Below are 19,463 nucleotides of genomic sequence, written 5' to 3'. Positions count from 1 at the left end.
GGGGAGAACTTGCTTCAAACAGGTAGCAGCACCTGGACGAAGGGAAAATTCAAGGGTATGTATGAAGACAAGATCAAGTGTGTCTTAGGATATTCATGATGCTGTAGAAATAGCAATGAATGCTTCATTTATAATCTTGGGGGGGGTGTCTACTGAAAAAGATATTGTGGAGGGGGTTATTAGTTCCTATTTAGATGGCCGAGAGGAGAAGTATCAAATAAGTAGTTCAACTGAATTAAGGGGAATGGATTCCTGGAGCGAGCAAGCCAGGAGGACTTATAAATACTGGTGAGGTTTTGTACAATCACGTGTGCGCGGTCGATAACTTCTATGCTGTACAGTTGGAGAGTGGTATTATATACACAATGGTAACCTACTTGAGGTTAGGAAGTAGGTGAGTTGGCAATTTTCCTTTTTAGACCCTAACTCAACCGAACTAGGGCTGCCTGCTGGAAGTGCAATGACCTCTGCATGGTATACAGGTGGGCATCCCGGCCCTGAGTGACCCAAATGCATGTGTAACTGGCATCCTGATTTTGTATGGGTCCAGCTAGTACGTTAATCTAGCATGTGCGCCTCTTAGAGGCCTATGTTCTCCATTGTAAAGCCAAGATCCAGAACCTGCTTTGTGGCTTGGAAGGGTGCACCAAGCATGCCCTCCTTTGTCGACATTAGACTATTGTCCGTGTGCTGGGATGTTAACATAAAGCGGTGGTGGCATTGTATCAATTTTTCCGAATTAATTGTCCAAAATAAACTTCTTTTCTAGTCAGAGATTAGTTTGGCCTACATGCTTGTCTCATGCAGAACTTCTACTTCATTATGAAACCCACACCCTGGCACTGACAGGCTGTGTACATGCTGAATGCACATGTACATTATGAATATGTGGCCCATATGGAACATCGAGACTGTGTGCACCATGGGTATGTTTGCTGGCTCCAGAGGGATGCCTCTTAGATGGCCTATGGTTTCGAATGGCATAAGATGGTGGAGAGTTATAGCTTTCTCAGACAGTGGAACAGTATTGTGTGCATTCCTGTGGCTGGAGGACTAGGACACAGACACTGAAAGGAGGGAGAAAGGAGACACAGTTACCCTAAAAGATTCTATGAGTACCATTTATCAAGGGCTTTCTGATTAGGATTCCTGAGCACTGCCATTTGGTGGCTGATGGGAGGGGGGGCTGAGTCAGCAGATTCTGTTGTTAAAGATGTGGAAGTTTCTAGGTAGGGTCTGCTGTTTTGTCTCTCCCGATTGCTCATTCAGGATTGGTGATGACAACCAGTTGCAGAGTCTTCACAATTCTTCCTGCTTGTGTTTTGAAACCTCCAGCTTGGAGCTGAGATCATCACTACCTGCTGTGAGAGCCAACACCTTGCACAAAGGCTGTGTCTGCACTGCAGTCAGAAATGACATTTGAAAGGGAACCATTCCACATAGGTACCGGGACCTTAGAAAGAGAATCAACTTCCCCTGTCAGGTAAAGTAGTATAAAAATAGGTCCCAAACGACCCTACTTTGTTCCAGTTCCAAGTTCTTCTTGACCAAGGAAAGGAGCACTCTGCAGAGCAATTGAGGAGCTTCTGTGGCATCAGAGCTGTGTCTGCATGACACCCAGTCTCCCAGAGACGAAGAGACCTCGCCTAAAATCTGCACAACTTTTGGAGAAGATGCGGGTCACCTAGCAGCCTGTCTGCCTTCCCAGAGATGGGAAAAGAGTGTCTGACCATCCAAGATGAGAGACTGTTCAGAATAAGATGCCTAATAATGTTCCTGGTGTAAGGAGCAACCAGGTGAAGCAGACTATCAAGAGGCAGCTTTGCTGGGACTGACCTGTTATGCTATGGCAGTTTATAGAGTGCCATGGTTACTCCATTACGGAGTGTCCCCGCACTGAATTCCATTCAAGAGGCTGAGATCATGAAGAGCATAAAGGATAGAGAGATTCTAGGTAGCGACACTTTTCCTAAACAACCAAGTTTTGAGTAGGGTCCTAAAAGCTGCTTCTAATGGCTCCTGTCTGAGGTAAACGGGTAGAGAGTTCTACCTCTTAGCTGCCACGTACCTAAAAGAGGTGTCTCCGAAACGTTTCCTATTGAATTTGGGAATGCAGACCAGTCCTGTTCCAGCTGATCTCAGGCTGTGCGTGGGGTGGTAGGAGTGTATCATGGGACAAAGATATTCCAGGCCCTTGCCCTGTAGTATCCTGTGGACATAACATAGGGTTTTAAGGAGATCCTCTTCTCAACAGGGGACCAATGAAGAATCTCCAAAGCACTACCAGTTGGGACGAGTCTAGGGATGTTTAAGAGCATCAGAGCAGACGCTTTTTGCACCCGCTAGAGCATATGTATGCTCCTCTTTGGTGCCCCCAAATAGAGGACATTGCAATAGTCCAACCTGAATGTTAGAAGCGCCTGTACCACTGTCTTCCTAGCATAGTACGCGATGAGTCCTAAGATGTTTTTCAACATTTTTAAAATACCGAAACAGGTGCATGTAAGAGCTGTAATCAGGGTAGGGTTGAGTCAAACCAGACTCCAATATTTTTAACTTTCTAACTCGGCGAAGATGGAGATCCCAACAGGCTGGGCCACCATTATGATGACCAGATGGAGGGTTGTTTCCCTACCAATAGGATGTCTGTTTTGCTGGCATTAAGCCTAAGGCAGCTATGTAACGATTCTCAAACCAGATAAAAATCCATCTAAGGCAGACTCGTACCGACCCTTATCATTAATAAACACGGACGGTAAAATATTAGCAAAAATAATTGCCACAAGATTGCAGTCACTCATGTCCACGATTATTCTGCCCGACCAATCGGGCTTCATCCCCGACAGATCCACCACGCACAATTTGCGCACGATCTTTGCTTTATTGCACCAGCTAAACCCAGACCTTCAGGTAGTAGCAATGCTGCTAGATGCGGCCAAAGCTTTTGATTCTGTAGAGTGGCCCTACATGTTTGCAATATTGCGTACAATTGGCCTCCCACTGCGATTGCTGACGTGGATCAGTCTTCTATACACAGATCCCACAGCTCGCATCAAAGTGAATGGGTATATATCAGACACAGTACCTATCCAGCGTGGCACGAGACAGGGCTGTCCGCTCTCTCCCCTCCTCTTCTCGATAGCGCTTGAACCCCTAGCCTGCAAAATACGCCAAAAACATGCCCAAACTGTGCTTAGATTCCGACTACGACCCATCAGTATATCACTATATGCTGACGATATGGTCTTATACCTCCGCGACCCTGAAAATAACCTTTCCCCTGTACTTCGTGAATACGTGAAATTCAGTAGACAATCAGGCCTACATATAAACTGGAGTAAATCCGTCATGATCCCATTAACTACCAGTACTTGAGCCCCACAGCTAGACTTCCCCCTTATATGGCAAGATGACCCAATCAAATATTTAGGGATCTGGGTACATAGAGATGCAGAGCTAGTAATTAGACAAAATTATGGAACTGCCATTGACCGCATAGAAACGCAGATACAGAGGTGGATAACTCTTCCTCTATCCCTTGCTGATAGAATCTCCTTGCTGAAAATGGTGATACTCCCAAAGCTATTGTACCTATTTATCAACATACCCATTGCCCCCCCTACCTCGGTTTTCCCCAGAATTCGTGCGGGATTTGTGAAATTAATCTGGGCAGGGAAGCAAGCTAGAATAAGTCTTCAAACGCTCACCCTCCCATATAGTGCAGGGGGATTCACGGTACCAGGTATCTATCTCTACTATTTGTGCGCACAAGCACATTTTGCGTACTACTGGTACCACCCAGTGATATACTTACCAAATCTTGCAGTCGAAGACACTGATGCCAGCCCGATACCGCTGACTAGTATCATGTCGCATACCAGACCTCATCTCACATCGCAGGAGATAAACACTGTGCGCACCACCTCCACAGCATGGGAGCGGCTTAGTCAGCTAGCACATAAGAACCCAGTATATGCTCCAAATCTCCCTTTAGCCTCGCACTCTAAACTATCGGTCACGATGGAAAAGAACAATATGACAATCCTGGAGCAGGCGGGCATGTCAATACTGGGAGATATTTATCCCAATGGCACGTTTATCACTCAAGATGATCTATCGTACATCAGTAACCAGACACTACTCTTCCGCTTCCTATACCATAGACTGCGTGCTGCTGCCAGGGAGCTATACCCCTCTTTCCCTGATGAACCCCCCACCCTACACTCGCTACAACTGCTGTTAACTTCACCTGACCACGCACACATCATATCCAAACTATACAGGCAGGCACAGTCAGAGATAGGAACTGATACAATTAAAGCACGGGACAAATGGTCTGCACTACTAGATACCCCCCTCACGGAGGAAGACTGGACAACAAGTTGCACACTGATAACACTTCTCACTCCAAATGGGAACCGACGTCTTATTCATTATAAGTATCTCCATCAAGTATATCACACTCCTCAAAAATTATTTAAAATCAGACTAAGAGATGATGCAAGATGTAGGAGGTGTGGAACGGATCAAGCCGACTTTGCGCACCTTGCGTGGCGCTGTGAGAAGGTGCAACGGTACTGGATGGTGGTCACCAGCCATATAGCAAAAATGATGTCCTGTACCATTGCGTGTACTCCTAGATTATGCTTGCTTGGCCTGGATGTGCCATTAACGGCAAAGGGGAAAAAACTCGTGGCCATAATATTGTTACATGCGAAACGCAGAATTTCCATACACTGGGATAGCAAACGCGCACCGGCGCTTAAGGACTGGTTGGTGGACGCTGTTTACTGCAGAGATACCGTTTTGACATATGCTGAGGAATTACCGGCTAACTCTAAACCTTCGGATATTTGGGAACCACTGTCTGAGTATTTACGTGACAATCCAGATTTGACAACAACGGCCTCTGACACCACCCTCTGAATCTAGACCTTAATGTTTATCATTATCACCTGTTAAGATTTGACTAATCTGTTTATGTCAATACTGCACCTGTGATACTGTACTAATAACATGCTTTGCTTTTTGAATCTCCCTATGTAATTTTGAGATTTGTATACTTAATGCTTGTGACTGATGTACAATCTATCTTTTTGGTTATCTGTGAAAATCTGATAAAAAAATAAATAAAAAAAAGCCTAAGGCAGCTATGTTTCATCCAAATTGCTATGTCCACCAGCCAGAGTTTGAAATCCTCTGCCGCTTTGCCATTATCCTGGGCAAGGGTAAGGATCAGCAGTGTGTCATCTGCATATGACACCGTCTCCACTCCATTTTTGTTTAGTAGATCTGCCAGAGGCGCATATATAGGTTGAAAAGGGTCGGGCTCAAGGCAGAATTTTGAGGCACCCCCTGTTTCAGATGTTGAATAGAGGAGTTGTGTGGAGTGGTGTGGCTCACTGGTTAGAGGCGGCAGACCTGTAAGCAGAGAACGGCCCGGGACCAGGGTTCAATTCCCGACGCGGCAGGGTCTTGGACCAGGGTCAACGGACTCGATAATTCTCGCCTCAGTGCCTACTCTAACCAGGGAACACACTCGGTAACTCTGGGCATTAAGCTTGCCTCATCTCTACAACGGCCCCCCACAGACGCCGGGGATGCCTGGTTTCACCCTGGAGATACCCAGAAAGGGACCATCTCACAGGGAAAACCAGGACGGGTTCCCCAGCGGTCTACAGCGCCAGGACACTCGGGTAGAGTAACAGTGCGCTTTACAAGAATCCCACATTTACATTTACATTTACATAGATGAGACATAAGGCTGCAGAGTAGTTTGAAAGGTATGGTCTTCCAGAAAGCTTGCCAGCCAACCCAGAACCAAGCCACCTTTGCCAGCATGGTGCAGACTGTCAAGTAGCAGACCATGGGACACCATATCAAAGGGGACGCTTAGGTCAAGCATGAGAAGGGCCACCATTTGACCATCATCAGCAATTTTGTGTAATGAATCAGAAGCTAGAAGTAGTGCTGATTCCGTCCTGAAGAGGGGTCTAAAACCAGGCTGTGTCTCATGGAGATGGTATTCCTCTAAAAACTGCATTATTTGTTGATTGACAAACTTCTCAACCAGCTTTGCAAAGTACGGGAGCAATGAGATAGGTCTTAAATTCTCAGGCTGTAAAGGGTCTAGGTTAGGCTTTTTGAGCAGGGGAATTACTATGGCGTGCTTCCACTCTTTCGGACCTATGCCAGAGCAAAACGGCAGCTCCGTTATTACTGGGACAATGGCAGCATTACCTTTATCCAAGATTGCCAGGAATGCAGGGCCTAGAGGGGATCCCGATTTGATTCTCAGCATAAGACTGAGAGTTTCATCCTCAGCGATGGGTTGTAAATTGAGGAGCTTACCCATGGTGTCTGGCAGGGTATTGGAGAGAGGCAGCATCTTAAAAGTCCTAGCACTCTCCGGGAAAGAGGGGTAGATGCTATTCACTTTATTCACAAAAGATTGTGCAATTTGATCACAGCGCTCAGTAGACGGAGGGATTATCGCTGTGGTACGTTCTAGGGAGGTCAGGGTTTAATTACCTGAAAGAGCTCTCTGGTGGAGTTGTTCGGTCTCCTAGAGTCTGGTTCAACTTGTGTACTGCACAAAGAACCTTTCAACCCAAACAATGACTAGCTATCCTACATCCAGGGAGCATGCTCGAAGCACAAACGGTGAAACAATCAACGTGAGGCCTAACCCCGAGAAGGCATCCCCAGCAAAGTGGGAGTTCTGCCTCAGTCTGGAGTCCAAAACAGCCGAAGCTGAGTAGCCATCAGAACAGCCTGCCAAGCTAATACCTGCAGTTGTCCTAGAAGAAAGAAGAAAGGCCACTGCCATGGTCAACAGACACCAAGGAATGCTCCAAAGTGAGAGGCGACGCACCCCATCTAAATTGCATCCTCAAAGAACAGGTAACATGAAACCGGAACTCAATAAACTTAAAGACTGTATCCTGATCACACCATGATATCTCTGCAGTAGGAAATTGTCCTTACTGGTGAGACTCTTTGGGATTAAGAATTGTTCTGTCTCCTAGAAGTTGCAGACGTGACAACAACTTAGTGAATTTGCATCTGTGCCTAATCTCACCTAGATTTAACTGCGGGAAGTCACAAAATACATTGAGATACTCCGTAGATTGGGGATGAGGGCATTATAAAGGGTGTAGTGAATTTTTAAGAACCTCTAGGTGACACTGTGTAACATTTTAAACGTACCCCTAAATCAGTGGTGGCTCCTCCACTAAGGCGGAGGAGCGTCACCCCACTATTCCGCAGCAGGAAACATATAATGATAATAACTTGCATTATTATCATTTTATGTCTCCTTCTGCTGTCGCAGCTTTCTGGGCAGGGCGGGGCTGCTCCGAGGACAGAGGAGCAGGGGAGGAGTGGGTTGCCCACTCCTAAGTGCACATGACTGTTTGTTCAGCCCTCTCTGGCCGTCCAAAACAGTCATGCACACTTCCCATATACTTCCATGCAGGTTACATTACAGCCAGCATGGAGAAAATGCCCAGGACCCCATTCCCTGGCTGAGCATTGCAGCATTGTGATTGGCTATCAGGAGCTTGAGGGCTGGGTGCTTTCTGCTGCTTCCTGTATCCTACTGCAGGACCGGAGCAGGAAGAAGATGACAGAGGAGAGGCGGTGGCCGGCCGTCACTGGCAAGTGGTTTTTTAAAAACTTTTTTGCCCCCCCAACAATCCCCATGCCTTGCCCCACTCCACCACCTGAGTGCGGTAGCAGCGCTACTGCCCTAAATGTGTAGTATTAGATTCTGTGGCGATATTAAAGTACTTTTTTTAACTAAAAGACAAGCACTGGCTGGTGTTGGACCCGGTCCTTTGGGCAGGTTCACCCCGTGACTTTTTGCTTTTTCCTAGCCTGTTTTTGGAACCTGGATTGGTGATGGTAGGCCTCTGCGCACTTTTTCACTGTGGTACAGTGTAAAGTGCGTGTGCTTTCTGTGTATGGATGGTGAGTGACCTGCCCTCCCATAGGAATGAATGGGGAATATGTATGCCCATAGTAGATTCCTGATGCATGGGGAGTGCAGGGGCGAGTTTGATATGTATGAACTCGTGAGAATGAATGCTGCAGAATGGTGTATGCGGCATGGCTGTGTGTAGTCTAGAAGCGCCACTTTTAGAAGTTGGCATAATTGTGTAGTGAGTCTGCTAGCACGTGATTGGCTGATGGGCCTGGCCCAGGCATGCCTGGGCCTGTTGGTAGATGGACTGTCTGGAGGAGGGGGTCTGAGTCAAGCCGTAGATGAAAGGCCCCCCATCTGCTGTTAGGGGGGTGTGGAAAGAGCTCTGGTGGTGCCAGGCTGTGTCTGTCGGCCCACCCTGGATGACTCTCCCTCCCGATGGCCCCCTGTCACCTCTGACCTGAGGCTGACAGGCGAGGGAAACCAGATACTCCCAGAGCTTAGGGCTCGCCTACACAAAGACTTCTAAAGACTTCAAAGCTTTTTCTGTGGATAAGAAGGGGCTCTGCCCCTTCCAAAATGTTCTTCTTTCTCTGGAGTTGAATCGACCAGGGGTGGGTGCTGCCCAGCTCCTGGATGCCTGGACTCCTGGGGGACCCCTCTGCCCTGCCTGGGCTGAGGAGGGGACTTGGCTTTACCCCTGGGAGGCTCTGGGACCGTGGCAGCATGGAGAGGCTGCCTTTTCCTGTTGAGAGCGCTTTCTCTGGACTTCCTAGCGCTTAGGAGCGCTTTTATGCTCACTTATAGCGCTGGACGCGCTGAGGCTTCTTGCCCGTATTTATTTAATTATTTACGAGTGCCCACCTCGATCTGCCGCGGAGAAAACAACCACGAAGGGGCCACGACCGGATTGGCCGGGACCCGAGGAGAGCCGTGCTCTGATTGGTCCTTGGACGGGAGCCTGGTCCAGGAGCCGCGCTGTGGTTGGCTGACTCCTGGAAGCTGCGTGACGTGGTGGGGAGCCGAAGAGGAGGAAGGACGCATGGTGGCCGGGAGAGGGCTGTTCCCACTTCCCCCTGCCTGGGGAGAAGCTCTGGGTTGTCGTTGCCGGTCTCCCGTGTGGAGAGGGAGACCGGAGATTCCCCCGCCGCCAGTGGAAGCCGCCACATCGAGGCCGGCGGGAGGAGCTGCCGTCTGGAGGAGCAGGCGGGGCTCCGGCGGCAGGAGCAGAGAGCCCCCGCGTGCAGCCGCCGCCTCAGGAGACCGGTGAGTGGGGTGCGGGCGTTTGACCGGCCCTAAGACGCTGGTGTATGCAGGGCGGCCCCGATGGCAGTGGGCCGCCCCAACGTCGCGCAGAGCCTGTAGAGGCTCCCACAACCCGGGGGCAGTATTTGTGCCAGAGTCCCCCGTGAGGGACTCCAACGGAGCGAGGATGCTTTGGGCGGCCCCGCTTGGCAGAGGGCCGCCCCGACGATCGCGGGGCATATTACTTGGAGCCCTGTGAGAGGCTCGTGCCCGCATGTTGTTTGGTGAGCCTGTTGAGGCTCAGGAGGGCGTTTTCTTGACTCGAGTCCCCCGTGAGGGACTCCAACTGCCCTAAGTCGTGTTCAGAGCCTGTTGAGGCTCTTGGGGGCCATGTTAGATAAGTAGGGGCGTCGGGGCATATTGTCGGTGCCCGTCCCCTCCTGCCTGGGAGAAGCTCGTGTCCAGGGAGGCTCCAGGGGGCATGTTGCTTTAGAGCCAGTGTGGCTCCAACGTTTGACCCGTGTTGGCCAGGGCCTGTGTGGCTCCAACGTGCGCAGTGTCTGTTTTAGAGCCTGTGTGGCTCAGGTGGCGCAGATTTGTTCTAGGGGCTACTGAGAGCCCTGCCACAGCTTCTGGTACACAGTTGCCCAGCACTTCGTGGGCAGCTGCCACGTTTAGGCTTTTTGTACTTTGAGACTGGCGCTGCATGGCAGCGCACCCTGACACTGAGACTCAGGGCGTCTGAGCCCCAACAAGGCCAGTTGGCCTAGGGACTGCCACAGGTAGTGGCTTATGTAGTGTTGGCGCAATGCGATTTCTATGCTTTTAATAGTAATTGCCTACTGGGTGTTTTTGCGCTATTGACTTATGTTATGGCACCTCTGAATGTTTATGCATTATGTGTCTTTCTTTCCAGGCGCTGCACCTCTGAATGTTTAGTCATCCTGTGTCTTCTTGCGCTGCACCCCTGAATGTATTTTACTGCATCATGTGCTTTATTCTTAACACCTCTGAATGCTTTAGGCCTCATGTGTTTCTCTTTATTACTCCTCTGAATGTGTTCATGCATCATGGGTAAGGTGTTCTGGTTTATACCCCTAAATGTGTTTATTCTTAGGTGGTTGTCTTTTCTACTCCTCTGAATGTAGGTTATTGCATCATGAGTAATGTATTCTTTCTTAGACCCCTAAATGCTGTGTGATACTTAGGTGGTTCTTCTTTCTTAGTACAGGTGGTCCTAGTAAGGTCCTGGTCCCCTGCGTGACAGTCTCCCAAGGAGTTTAGGGTTGCGTAGGTGGTACTTACCTGTTCCCAGTAGTTACTGGATGTGATCTATAACTGTTACTTTGTGTTACAGTGAAGTTTATATACTTTTATTCTAATTTCTGACAAGTATTTCTATATCTGCAAAGTGTTGATTCAGACAGTGGCCCATGTGGCCCTGTCTTGTAAATAATCCCTGGTGAATATTGCCGTGCCAGTTGGCACAATGTACATGTGTAAGTTCTATCTGATATGTTTTGACAATACAAAAGTTATTTTAATATAACCTTGTGTGGAGTCTCTTTTGTGGTGTACCTAGGATGTTGTTGCTGTTGTGCGCTGACGCAAATGCTTTACACATCGCCTCCGAGTTTAGCCTAGACTGCCCGCGCCATGCTACCTAGAGGGCGAGCAGGGGTTATCTTGGCGTGTGACTTCCTTGCCCTGACTGGAATGGTGGTTTCTGCCTGGCTTTGGCATCAGCCTTAGCCTACCAGAAATAGCCGGTTTCCAACATTGGTGGGTCAGCGGTGCGGATTTGGACTTGCGTTTGCCCAGTGCCATAGCGACAACTGGCTACATTACAAAAACTCTGCGTTTTTCAGATAGTCACATATTTGGGATTATTGTTTCTGATTTTGTTTTTCCTCAAGAGTGTCATTTTCAGATGGTGTTCCTGCGCTTTATGTTTAGTGGCAGATGAGAGAAAATGACAGGGCGGGACGCCAGTAGATAGGGGAGGTTCCCATAGGTTAGGAATCCCTTGCTGGGTCCAGTGTCCAATCCCTATTCCTGTCCCTGTGTGGGTAGATGGAAGAGAGGGAGGGTGGAGGAGAAATTGCTTGCTCAGGAGGGTGGTTATTCCCTGAGTGTAGTGTGTGTGTGTCTGGATTCCCTAGTATGGTAGGATCCAGTGGTGGCAGCTTAAATGTGTCCAGTGCGTGAAGTCCCATTCCCAGTTCCCAGAGTATGGTGCCTGGTGCTCAGTAAGAGAGTGACAGGTTGAGAGTCAGAGGCAGTGAGGAACTGTCTCACCAGTCTGGAGGGGGAGTGTGTGGATGAGTGGTGTCTTGAACTGGAGGAGTTGGTGTGAGGTTTTTTTAAGGAGCTTGCACGTGAAGTGTACCTCTGGTGGTGTGCTGGATGTCGTGCAGAGACATTAGAAAGTGATTCTAAAAGTAGTGGCTTGTGTATCTGATGATCCTGTGTAGGTGAAGAGGTTCATGTGTAGCCCAGCTATGTCCCATTAGGATGATAGGGGTGTAGGGGCTCACGTCCTGTCTCAGTGGAGGCGGAGTGAGTGTGGGACGGTGTGTCCCACGTTAGCCCGAAACCTTGTCTCAGGGCCTGGAGGGTTCCCTAAGGGAGCGCCAGGTCAGGGGCCTAGGCTGTACTTATAAGTCATTTGAGGAGGATCTTCCTGTGTCAAGAGGACGGGGAGTTTCTGTAACCAGAACTCCGGCGGTCCTAGTGTTGGGCAGTACCGCTCCTAAGTGGAGGGTGCAGAAGTCCTGGTTCGCTGGGCATTTGACCATCTAGAGTGCTCGACCATTTTTGGGGCCTCTGGAGGTCATTCCCCGAGGAGGGGGGAGGCCAGGTTCAGGTTCAGCCTGACCTGGAAGGAAGGGCATCTGTAGTCAGTGTCCTGACCGGTTGTTGGCTTCCAGGGGTACCGCTCCAAGGTGGGAGGGTGCAGAACTCTGGAGGGGGGTGCAGAGGGAGGGTGTCCTTACTTCTGACCCCGGTGGGAGGAGAGTGTGTCGCTGCTACGCCGCTGGCGTGTGCTCTGTCTAGCCTGAGACATACTGTGCCTGTGATAGTGGAACTGGAAGGGGGTGCAGAAGGACGGTGTACTTCTGACCCCGGTGCAACTTAAGGGTGTAAATCCTAGGTTGGGAGATTAGGAAACTTCTAGGTCAAGAGGAGTCTCTACTAAGGTGGATCAACTGAAGAGACTGAGGAGGCGGCCCTTGCTGTGTGTTCTGGGGCCCACCTGCAGTTTGTTGTTTCCACTAAGGTAGAGGAAAGGGGGCTTTGCTGTGTGCTGTGTCCCCCCACCTGCTTGAAGAGGGACTGTGCTGTGTGCTTTGTACCTCAGAAGTGGAATCGTTTCCAGGTGGTAGACCTGTGACGGAGTGAGGTCCTGATCTGGTAGGAGAGTTGTGTTCTGGTGAGTGCTTCCCTGTGAGGGTTATTCCTTCACCCTGACTGGAAGCAAGGGTCCCTACTTGGTCTAAGGTACTTACCTCTGCCAACTAGAGACCCCCAGTTCTAACATTGGTGGAGTAGAGGTCGGATCGGGCATTCTTGCTGTGACCTCTAGTCAGCCTGAGGGTGTGGTCCCTAGGGTGTAGGATCAGTGGTAGTGTAAATGTAAATGTAAATGTAAATGTACAGGAATTTATATAGCGCAAATCACCGAGCGGTTTCTAAGCGCTTGCTTAGGGAACCCGTCCTGGTATTCCCCTGTGAGATAACCCCGGCAGGGTATCCGCAAGGTGAAAGCCAGGCATCCCGCCGCGAGGGGCCGTTGTGGAGATTAAGCAAGCTATAGTGTAGCTACCCTGAGAGAGAGAGAGTGGAGATTGGCTATTGTGTGCCAGGGGCTTCTGCCCCCACTCTGTGGAGTGGTTAGGACCTGTGATCTTTGGATGGCCTAGGGCCTGGTCCAGGCTGTGGATGACTAGTGTGTACCAGTGGGGTATCCTAGTTGTGTCAGAGAGCTTTTGTTGAGGGAAATCCCTGTGGGTTCAGAGTGGCGAAAAACTGTAAGGTGGCCCTGCCCTGCAGGCCCGTCTCCGTGGTTTTGTCGCCCAAAGCATTGAAGACCATCAGTGTAGTGATTGGTCTACCCTGCGTTTTGGCTGGAAGGGGGATGTGTTGGACCCGGTCCTTTGGGCAGGTTTACCCCGTGACTTTTTGCTTTTTCCTAGCCTGTTTTTGGAACCTGGATTGGTGATGGTAGGCCTCTGCGCACTTTTTCACTGTGGTACAGTGTAAAGTGCGTGTGCTTTCTGTGTATGGATGGTGAGTGACCTGCCCTCCCATAGGAATGAATGGGGAATATGTATGCCCATAGTAGATTCCTGATGCATGGGGAGTGCAGGGGCGAGTTTGATATGTATGAACTCGTGAGAATGAATGCTGCAGAATGGTGTATGCGGCATGGCTGTGTGTAGTCTAGAAGCGCCACTTTTAGAAGTTGGCATAATTGTGTAGTGAGTCTGCTAGCACGTGATTGGCTGATGGGCCTGGCCCAGGCATGCCTGGGCCTGTTGGTAGATGGACTGTCTGGAGGAGGGGGTCTGAGTCAAGCCGTAGATGAAAGGCCCCCCATCTGCTGTTAGGGGGGTGTGGAAAGAGCTCTGGTGGTGCCAGGCTGTGTCTGTCAGCCCACCCTGGATGACTCTCCCTCCTGATGGCCCCCTGTCACCTCTGACCTGAGGCTGACAGGCGAGGGAAACCAGATACTCCCAGAGCTTAGGGCTCGCCTACACAAAGACTTCTAAAGACTTCAAAGCTTTTTCCGTGGATAAGAAGGGGCTCTGCCCCTTCCAAATTGTTCTTCTTTCTCTGGAGTTGAATCGACCAGGGGTGGGTGCTGCCCAGCTCCTGGATGCCTGGACTCCTGGGAGACCCCTCTGCCCTGCCTGGGCTGAGGAGGGGACTTGGCTTTACCCCTGGGAGGCTCTGGGACCGTGGCAGCATGGAGAGGCTGCCTTTTCCTGTTGAGAGCGCTTTCTCTGGACTTCCTAGCGCTTAGGAGCACTTTTATGCTCACTTATAGCGCTGGACGCGCTGAGGCTTCTTGCCCGTATTTATTTAATTATTTACGAGTGCCCACCTCGATCTGCCGCGGAGAAAACAACCACGAAGGGGCCACGACCGGATTGGCCGGGACCCGAGGAGAGCCGTGCTCTGATTGGTCCTTGGACGGGAGCCTGGTCCAGGAGCCGCGCTGTGGTTGGCTGACTCCTGGAAGCTGCGTGACGTGGTGGGGAGCCGAAGAGGAGGAAGGACGCATGGTGGCCGGGAGAGGGCTGTTCCCGCTTCCCCCTGCCTGGGGAGAAGCTCTGGGTTGTCGTTGCCGGTCTCCCGTGTGGAGAGGGAGACCGGAGATTCCCCCGCCGCCAGTGGAAGCCGCCACATCGAGGCCGGCGGGAGGAGCTGCCGTCTGGAGGAGCAGGCGGGGCTCCGGCGGCAGGAGCAGAGAGCCCCCGCGTGCAGCCGCCGCCTCAGGAGACCGGTGAGTGGGGTGCGGGCGTTTGACCGGCCCTAAGACGCTGGTGTATGCAGGGCGGCCCCGATGGCAGTGGGCCGCCCCAACGTCGCGCAGAGCCTGTAGAGGCTCCCACAACCCGGGGGCAGTATTTGTGCCAGAGTCCCCCGTGAGGGACTCCAACGGAGCGAGGATGCTTTGGGCGGCCCCGCTTGGCAGAGGGCCGCCCCGACGATCGCGGGGCATATTACTTGGAGCCCTGTGAGAGGCTCGTGCCCGCATGTTGTTTGGTGAGCCTGTTGAGGCTCAGGAGGGCGTTTTCTTGACTCGAGTCCCCCGTGAGGGACTCCAACTGCCCTAAGTCGTGTTCAGAGCCTGTTGAGGCTCTTGGGGGCCATGTTAGATAAGTAGGGGCGTCGGGGCATATTGTCGGTGCCCGTCCCCTCCTGCCTGGGAGAAGCTCGTGTCCAGGGAGGCTCCAGGGGGCATGTTGCTTTAGAGCCAGTGTGGCTCCAACGTTTGACCCGTGTTGGCCAGGGCCTGTGTGGCTCCAACGTGCGCAGTGTCTGTTTTAGAGCCTGTGTGGCTCAGGTGGCGCAGATTTGTTCTAGGGGCTACTGAGAGCCCTGCCACAGCTTCTGGTACACAGTTGCCCAGCACTTCGTGGGCAGCTGCCACGTTTAGGCTTTTTGTACTTTGAGACTGGCGCTGCATGGCAGCGCACCCTGACACTGAGACTCAGGGCGTCTGAGCCCCAACAAGGCCAGTTGGCCTAGGGACTGCCACAGGTAGTGGCTTATGTAGTGTTGGCGCAATGCGATTTCTATGCTTTTAATAGTAATTGCCTACTGGGTGTTTTTGCGCTATTGACTTATGTTATGGCACCTCTGAATGTTTATGCATTATGTGTCTTTCTTTCCAGGCGCTGCACCTCTGAATGTTTAGTCATCCTGTGTCTTCTTGCGCTGCACCCCTGAATGTATTTTACTGCATCATGTGCTTTATTCTTAACACCTCTGAATGCTTTAGGCCTCATGTGTTTCTCTTTATTACTCCTCTGAATGTGTTCATGCATCATGGGTAAGGTGTTCTGGTTTATACCCCTAAATGTGTTTATTCTTAGGTGGTTGTCTTTTCTACTCCTCTGAATGTAGGTTATTGCATCATGAGTAATGTATTCTTTCTTAGACCCCTAAATGCTGTGTGATACTTAGGTGGTTCTTCTTTCTTAGTACAGGTGGTCCTAGTAAGGTCCTGGTCCCCTGCGTGACAGTCTCCCAAGGAGTTTAGGGTTGCGTAGGTGGTACTTACCTGTTCCCAGTAGTTACTGGATGTGATCTATAACTGTTACTTTGTGTTACAGTGAAGTTTATATACTTTTATTCTAATTTCTGACAAGTATTTCTATATCTGCAAAGTGTTGATTCAGACAGTGGCCCATGTGGCCCTGTCTTGTAAATAATCCCTGGTGAATATTGCCGTGCCAGTTGGCACAATGTACATGTGTAAGTTCTATCTGATATGTTTTGACAATACAAAAGTTATTTTAATATAACCTTGTGTGGAGTCTCTTTTGTGGTGTACCTAGGATGTTGTTGCTGTTGTGCGCTGACGCAAATGCTTTACACATCGCCTCCGAGTTTAGCCTAGACTGCCCGCGCCATGCTACCTAGAGGGCGAGCAGGGGTTATCTTGGCGTGTGACTTCCTTGCCCTGACTGGAATGGTGGTTTCTGCCTGGCTTTGGCATCAGCCTTAGCCTACCAGAAATAGCCGGTTTCCAACAGCTGGACAGTGATTTTTTTCATCTGTTTGACAGTTTGAGTTCTGAGGCACCACCCTCCATACTACCTCACTAAGAAGCTCTTCAATACTTGGATTCAGTGCCCTTAGAGTTAAGTGCAGGAAATGTGTATTTGGTCCAGATAGCAGAACCATAGTAGGATTGACTCCATCACGCCAGTAGATAATGACCCCATCAAGCACAGTTGTTGCCAGTAGCCCCTGTCTGTCCTGTGGGCTCTAAAACCCTTCTAATCCAAACACACAATTGGGTGCTTCCACTAGACCCAGCTAATATAGTAAGCAGGAAGCAGAGTACCTCCTTCTGTCTTGTGTGCGTGGTCAATTGATTGCATGCTGTAACCTTTGGGTAAATGCAAGTTCAGAATATGAGCAGTAACTCTGAAGAATGAGGCTGTTTGGTGTCTGGTGATGGTCTCTGTGACATGGACATGACTTACTACTGAATCGGATCTGATGAGCATAAGATATAGTAGCTGCTCAGTATGTGTACTGTTAGCAGAACTGAGTGGAATGTACAGAAAATTGCCAATGATGGATGGGTGGGAATGGGGCTTCAGTTTGTGCACAATATGTGGGTGGTATCCTACACATGATGTTAGATCACCTGAGGTGAAATAAGTATTGCATCTTTGGCCCTTTTCAAAGCTCTAACTACACCAAAATGGGGTTGCACACCACATCTGAACACACACTAGGATGATTCCACTAGATCTAGCTGAAGAGCAAGTTGCTGATCTTCGGTCACACTCTATCTTTTGAATACTCCTTCTAACCTCTGATTACTCACCTTAGATTATCCACAGACTGCATCCATTGCCAGACTGGATCCAGAGATGTTTTCACAGAAGGGCTCCCGAGCTCAACTAGGTGGCAAAATGCGGGTCCTCATTGACTACGAACCACCTCAGAAGTGATGCAGCCAAACTACATATAACTGGCACCCTGCAAGCGAACATCAGATCCTTGTTCTGTGGAAAATGACTAAAATCGGTATACTTAAGCGGCGTTGATTTATGTTCACCATAGCCACTGTTGAGCGTAAAGTGAAAATCATGAAACATTGGCCACACCATCTAGTCCCTTTTTAGGCCCCTTCGTGCGCGTAAGTGGCAGCCATTTTGAAAACCATGGTCTCCCTGCCCAGCACCGCTAGCTAGCGCATCTCTCCCTCTGACCTCGCAAGCATCCCCCGCTCGCTGATAGCCCCCGCTCTCTCATACCTGAACCATAAAACTCCCCTCCAGCGCGACTCTGCCTCGGAAATGCCTTCCGCTCCCGGCCAACACCTCCCCATCCTTTGATGAACCCCCCTTTCCTCTGTGCCCAATCTTCCTGCCCGTTCCCAGGGCGCCACCTGGCCCTGCGGATACCATTTATTGGCCCCCTTACAGTAAGCAGCTGCCCAGATTCAAAGGATCTCTGACTGATCAATGCCCCCTCCCCACCCCATGAGATCCGATCAGACACACATTCCGGGAATCGGCGGAATGTCCTGGTGTGCGATAGTCATCACCTACTGTGACCGGGGTGGGGACTTCTACTGTAAATGTGTGTGGGAACGGGCCCAAAGTGAGGATTCCGAGGATGTCTTTCCGTACATCAAAGTATTGACAAGAATGTGTTTCATGTAATAAAGCAATAAACCTGTGTATAAGAGGCCAGGCCTCAAGGATGCGTTTAGAGCACCTCGAGAAGATACCCTGTTGTCTGATTTGACGTGTTCTGCTCCGTCGGAATAAACTCCTGTTTCCTGCCTTCCAGTCTCCAGCGCCTGCCTCTTTATTTGGTAACCGTGTGTTGGGTGAGAGGCGGCTAACGCCGGGCAAACCTTGAAAAGGGGTAATCGACCTGATCTGCCTGACCCTTTTTCTACAATTGGCACCCACGTGGGGCCCATCAGTGACACGTGGATCCAGTGGGAGAGGTCCCAACGACAGAGTGAACGACTGCAACGATCGGGAAGTGCACCTGCCCAATAGACCCTCGTCTGGCAGCCGATCATCCGAACTTCACTGGTTCCGAGCAGACCTCTCTCGAGTGATCTACGGTCCTGACTGGGAACCATCAGGAGTGCCACAGCAATTACGGAGAATAGAGGACGATCGGGCGCTGGATTCGGAAGACAGGAAACTGTCCATGCGGTCCGGGTAAGGTCGTGTAACACGACGAATTGCGAATTGATTGTTTGATTGTTTGAAAATACTAGTATTACTCATTTGATTGTTTCTGAGAGATTCTCTATTTGCAAACAAGCACAGAGTCGCCATACTCTGTTTAGTCTTTGCAGATAGTGAAGGGTAGGTAACGCAGGCTTTTGCCCCCGTTGTAATCCGTCGTGCCTATTTCCCTCTCCATTTGATTGATTGTTATCAAAGCATTTACTGTTTTGGAATTGGTTCTCTTTGGATCATTCTCTATTTACAAATAAGCACAGAGTCGCAATACTCTGTTTAGTCCTTGTGAATAGTGAAGGATAGGTAACGCAGGCTTTTGCCCCCATTGTAATCCGTCGTGCCTATTTTTATCCCTCATTTGATTGATTGTTTATCCGAACATTGATCGTTCGGAATTGGTTCTCTTTGGGTTATTCTCTATTCACAAATAAGCACAGGGTCGCAATACTCTGTTTAGTCTTTGCGGATAGTGAAGGATAGGTAGTGCAGACTTTTGTCCCCTTTGTAACCCGTCATGCCTATTTTTGCCCCGTTTGTTGGTAGTTGGTTCAGCCCGGACCGTTTATTAGAGGTAGATCATCCGGCTCCACCGGAGGACACCCCTAATAAAAAGGACATATATATATAAATGCGGATTAGCCGCTGTATCGTGCTAGCAAACTATAACATAAAAATCTTTAGGAAAAACAAAAGAAATCGAGCAAAATCAGTAGGCCACTGATGGGATCTCTTTTTGACCTCGCTAAAATAGAAACATTAGGAACAACCCCTCATGAGAAATATGAAACTAGTGAGAAGAGCCGAACTCGACGCCATGATGGCCGCAAGACAGC

The sequence above is a fragment of the Lissotriton helveticus genome, chromosome 5_1 (assembly GCF_964261635.1).
Source record: "Lissotriton helveticus chromosome 5_1, aLisHel1.1, whole genome shotgun sequence".
NCBI classification, from domain to species: domain Eukaryota; kingdom Metazoa; phylum Chordata; class Amphibia; order Caudata; family Salamandridae; genus Lissotriton; species Lissotriton helveticus.
The sequence above is the reverse complement of the archived record's forward strand: the minus strand, read 5'-3'. Positions refer to the sequence as shown.